Source organism: Meleagris gallopavo, chromosome 8 (assembly GCF_000146605.3).
Source record: "Meleagris gallopavo isolate NT-WF06-2002-E0010 breed Aviagen turkey brand Nicholas breeding stock chromosome 8, Turkey_5.1, whole genome shotgun sequence".
NCBI lineage: Eukaryota > Metazoa > Chordata > Aves > Galliformes > Phasianidae > Meleagris > Meleagris gallopavo.
Window position 1 is genome coordinate 26,639,256 of NC_015018.2, and position 6,000 is coordinate 26,645,255.

Sequence of the window (6,000 nt, forward strand, 5' to 3'; positions counted from 1 at the left end):
TCCCTAGACACTAAACTGCGCAGCCTACCTACTCGCTTAGCCTGAATGGATAACTGGTGAAAACCTATCAGCTATCCCTCCTTCTCCAGCTAAGAATCATTCACACACAACTGGGGCATCCCATAAAGACAGAAAAATTCACCCAAACCCCTTTCCCACAGTTTGACTCCTTTTCCCACACCAAACAACGAATGCACGTACTTACCTCTCTCTTCTACCCATGCAGTATTGTAAAAATTTCCTTGTGAAATACCACAAGGAAAAATTCTAGCACAAAATCTCATTTCTTCTCCTTTCTTATCATTGCTGGGAGAAGCAGAGCTGTAAGCAGCGACCCAATGCTGCTGAGAGGGAGAAAAAAATTGGGTACAGTAGAAAATAGTATAATAATATTTTTGCTCAGTCTTTAAGAACTTCTGAAAAATGTCTAAAGGAATTGTAATTTTATTGCTAAATTAATTTTAGTGAAACGCTTCTGGACAGCATGCTTCAGGAATTTCTATAAGTTATATTTATCCTGCCAGTGAGGATTATCTGACTTTTTATAAGCTAATCCTCTTGAGTGTTATGTCTCAATCCTGTGAGAAAGCATGTAATATTTTACATTACAAGTGTTTTAATTTTGTCTTCATTAATTTCTAGCACAACACTTTAGACACATATGATTTCCACGCGAGGGCAGACAGCAATTCAGATGCAACATTCATAGGTTTTGATAATTATTTTCCATTATCATGAAATAGCATCTAGTATTTTTTGAGCAATTCCTTTGTTTTCACTCTTATTCCCATTGCCTCTTATTTCACAGGCCATCCCCATTTCTTCATGTCTTGGCAAGTATCAGCTGCAAGAGTGAGTCACCTTTTGATGAATTTCTGTCTCAGCAGAACAACCAAGGGAAGAGAAAGAAGCGATTTCATATTTATATTGGATTGTGCTTATACAAGGTGGCAGAATTTGCCTTGACATGGATGTACAGCTTTGCCTGTGAACACTGGAGACTTGGTTTCATCTGAATGTATTTTGCCATTAATTTTTGTCTTGCACGAGGATATGAGTATTTTATGGCTGCAGAAAGAGAAAAATGATAGTTATTAATTTCAGTGAAATCTCAATTACAGCAGCTACAAATCTGCTTTAAATACATAGCTGATACTCTTTCAAAAGCCATGACTGTGACCTATCACAATCCTGAATAATCATGCTGCCTTTATAAGGATATATGCAAATATTTATGTGTTAATGTTTTCAATATACACATTTGCAAAAAGGATATATTGCATTTTCTTTTTTAAAAACAGCCTGTGTGTAAACTAGCTGTGCTGACATAACCCACTAATTTTTCTTGGATAAGGTGAACATATTTAGCAAATGGGTCACAAGTGTGAGTAAGAAGTAAGGCTTGCTAAATTTCAGAAAGGATCAGTGGTTCACACTGGACGTTTGCACAAAGGCAAGCACAGTCACAAACTGGCATCCTCCCAAAGTTATCTGTATGGAGTCAATAGGAAGTTCAACAAGCCTGGATTACACGGGTGATAAATGAATGACACTTTGATGTTTCATGGGTTCTACTGTGTAGAGCAGAAGCAGCATAGCACTGTACTTGATGAACAACCACCACTTCTGCTATTTCTTGTGTCTCTACCAGTTCTGCATTCACATCTTCCAGATCTCTTGCATCTTGCACCAAGCTCCCCCAAAAAGGACTGCTTTGTTACCTACTTTTCTCTTGGAAATGGTATTGCAGTTCTTGGAATGAAGAGGCAGCTTTGTGCAGCCAGCCCCTGCATCGTTTTTACGCTCTGCTTAAATCTCTAATACTAATACTAATGTCACAAGGCTTAAGGGACATTTCAATCACACAGACTTCTGTCAGCTTTCTGCAGATGTGGATTTGAAGAGAGAAGATATCTGTATTCGGAAAGACAGGCATCTCATTATATGTCCTATCTAGTAATTACATTCTGTTCTAGATCTTCTATGGTTCCTGTGCATCCAGGTGCCAAACTCAGCAGTGAAAGCCAGTGTAGCCCGTGCCAAGACTCAGTTTGGGCTACAGATTTGAAAGCCACAGACGAGGAATTCCAAGACACAGACGAGGCTTCCATCACCGGCGCATGTAGAAACACTACACTGTTTTATAAACAGGTGTTTCTTTTTATACATAATACTGTAAAGGCCATTTTATCTGCCTAATAAAAGTTTACAAGACAATTCCATTATACATTATATCATACAATAGCATCACGTATTTCTCCAGAATTCCTTTATTGTGAATGGAAACTCACATGTTTCCTATAGAAACTTCTGAGTGTATTTCTGTTTAGAGATATGTTTCTTCTTGTGAATTTGCAGATGCAGGTCCAGGAGAAGGAGAGCAATTTTCTCTTCCGCAGCTTGAGCAGTATTTGACTCTCCTCATCAGGAACTGAAAATGTTCCAGTTGCATCTGTATCTCTTGCTGCTCTCTGTACCACAATTCTTTAGGAACACAAATCCTCATAGTGATCATGAGCAATACATTTTGCATTTGGACCTCGGACTTGGCTGACACTTTTTAAAAAATATTATATATATATTCAGTCAGACAACACCCTGGAGACTATTACACATCTGCAGATGCTGAAGGGCACAAATTATTCCTGCTAAGGTCAACATTACCTTACACTAAAAAATTGTCTTCCTGATCACGGCTTGCACACTGTGAACAAGTGATGAATTTTTATGATTTCACCACCAATACTTGGTCATAATATGTACCCTTTGGGGAGGAGAAGTGAGGAGGTGGAAAGAGGTCCCAGACCACATATAGACACCTAAAAATCTGTCCTTTTTTGTTTCATAAAATCCCATTGAGCCAGATGAGCCAAAATTTAACTTGGAAGCTGTTAGCAGACTTAATCACGGTCAATGTAAGTGAGCCACAAAATGAAACTCATGAAAGGAATGGAAGGATGTATTCAGACAGTCCAGATTTCAGCTCAGGTTCAAAGTCTACTGTTTCCTACCAGCAAGCCAGTTTGGAAGGCACAGAGCCAAGAACAGATCCGACACCTAAGTGGAAGTTAGTTAGGCAATTTTAATATTGCCCAGAGCTGCTTAGCAGTAAGTGAAATTCCCCAAGCTGAACCTGTGAGAAGGATAGACCTTCTATTCCTTGAAGCAATATGCTGCCTTAAAATATGATTGAATTCAGATGTGGAATGAAAGAGAGAAAATTTAGAAGTTCCCCATGACTTTTCTTTAAGCAACTGAAATATTATATTCACCTACACTGAAAAATTTCAGCTTGGTCATTGCAATACTTAAAGCAGCATAAATTTTAAAGAACTCTGCTTCAGAAATGAAAGCTTATGCATTGCAAGCTTTGTAAGAGTCCCATTCTACTTTTTCCTTCTGATCTATATTCTCATTAAAAATGATACCATTGCATGAAATATTTTCATTTCAACTAAAGTGTATTTTACAACAAGAAAAATAGGTCTCTCAAAGATATTCTTATTACCTTTACCCACTTACTAGTGCATTTCCTTCTTTCTCCAACAGAAGAGGAGTGAACAAAGGATTGGCTGTTGTTTAATACTGTATTACAAGCATTCAAATGCTGAAATACCAGAATGCAGGAGACTTAGAGAGGAGCAGGATTCAGAGGCTGCAGGCAAGAACTTTCTCCCGTTTTGTTAAGGCAGGCAGCATGTAGAGTCTGGCCCTAATCAGATTAGGTTGTGCATATTTATAAACATCTGAAGACCATAAAGAAAGGCTCCCAATTAAAAGATACTTTGGATTTACTTCTGCAAGAGTTGCAGAAAAACACGGTGATTAGCATTTCCATTAGAGACTGCTATTTAGCACAAAGCAGGCTTGTAGAAATGGGTTCTCTCTAAACATCTTTTATACCAGAGCATATCTCTCAATTCTATTCTGATACATTGAAAAATCATGCCACATTTTATCTGCCTGCATGAAGTTGCACTGTGCCATGTCACCATGTGGGATGTAACCCCATGTAACATAATGCACATTCAAACAAAACTCTCTTTTCCATTATAGGCAGGAATAAATTACAGATGAAAGTTTACCATAATTAACCACAAACTGGCAAGAAGGTCTGATTTCTGTCCTTCTAGATTGCTATCAAGTTAGCTAAGCTTTTCTCAAGCTTACTTTTAAAAATAGTTAAGAATACAATAAAAGATATTTAATATCAATCGTTCTGTGGACAAACATGCTTCACAAACCATCCCATATAATTGGAATAGAGAGTGAACCCCAGATCCTGGTTAGGTGCGTCCTGTTTGGTGAACAGACTGTGCCTAGCTGTTGTTTCTCATAAGAATGTTTAACTCTTTTTTTGTTTTGTAAAATCTGTGCTGTTGTTACCCCTTAATAATAACACTTCTGAACCCACAAGCAGCAGCTGTCTGCAATGTGTCTCCTGCAGCTGAAATCACTTCATCAGTTATTATTCCAAAAGACTAAATAAGGGCAGGCATTTTCCTAAAGAATTGATTTTTAAGGGCTCAGTATCAATCAGTTCTTTTTGCCTTTGATCCTCTGTAATCAGAGAGCCCAATATTTATAGAATTCAATATGCGGTGCATTTAAAGATATTCTAGACTTTTTTTCTGCTTCCATCAGCCACCTATTTGCTATGGACAATCTGCAACTTTTTATTAACAGAATGCTTTATCAGCATAGAAGGCAAGCTCAGGGCAGTGCCTCTGAGAGATTCAGGAGAGGCAGATCTAGAAAAGCAAGCACTCCCACTGGGCCATTTGCATTTCAGTATTTGTGCAGCAACTCTGATTAGCAATACGTCATTAAGGCACAGGCACTGAGCCTTCTCTGTGCAGCAGCCTCCACTATCTCTTATGGGTCCCAGCCCCATCCCTGGTGTCACAGTGGTCGTTGTATGGCTGTCTGGGAGCATCCAGGTCTGCCCATCCCCAGAGCCACACAGCTGACTGCTGCACTGCTCACCCATATGTGTACACAGCTTAGTTTTTGCCTGTGGAAGCAGAACAGACACCTGATACATCTGCAGATCATACCCATTCATTTCTGGGTTCAAGCACTGGAGAAACTCCAATTAATACTTCTGTAATATTTATTTTTGGTGAGCAAGTGAGCAATTGATCAATCAAATCCTGTAAAGCTGCTCCTTTCCAAACCCACTCACATTTTATTTTCTCTTTTGTAGATTGTACTTCTCAGCTTCTTTTACTCAGTGTCCTAGTGGCAATTGATCCTTATCTTTAGCAGATGAGGTAATCTCCAGCCACTATAAAATACTGCATATATTAATCAAATGCAACCCATACGATGAGCCTGAAGCAGCATTTCACAAGAGACACAGCATCTGCACCAATGTTTTACTCCCTAGGCTGTCCATGGATGTGTTCAAGTGGAGAAGGGAGGAATATGGGTGTAATTATTGTCAGAACAGAGAGAAGAATCCTACAGATAAAAGGTCCTGCAGTTTTTTTTTTTTTAGTTTTACTTGGAAAGAAAAAAAAAAGCTTTAAACTGTAGATTTTCCTATTATGGTTATTACTGGAATTAGAGTAATACTACAGTGGAACACACCTATAGGCAAGAAATGTGTGTGATCACATTCAACACTTGCAGTCTGTTGTTCTGAACAGGGTGGGAAGACTTTGAGACCATACACAGCAAAGCAAGACTCTGTAAGCGCCCCGGAGGGTCTGCCTTTCCATTGCCCAGTCCTGCTGAAATGCTGCTCCCCATGTAATTTGCACTCAGGTTAATAAGATATGATTTCAAGTCATTTCCAGTCTGTAATGAAGTTGGAAAAAGAAACTGAAATGGTGCCATAAAGCTCCAGCAGTTTTGTGGACCTTAAACCCTAGCTCGCTGTGTCGTGGAACACAATTCAGAATGCCATACATGAATCAAACTGATAATTCTTTGGCCACTTTTGATACTGGAATTAAGCAGTCATGGGCATAAAAATTTCTTACCATTTTAATATTG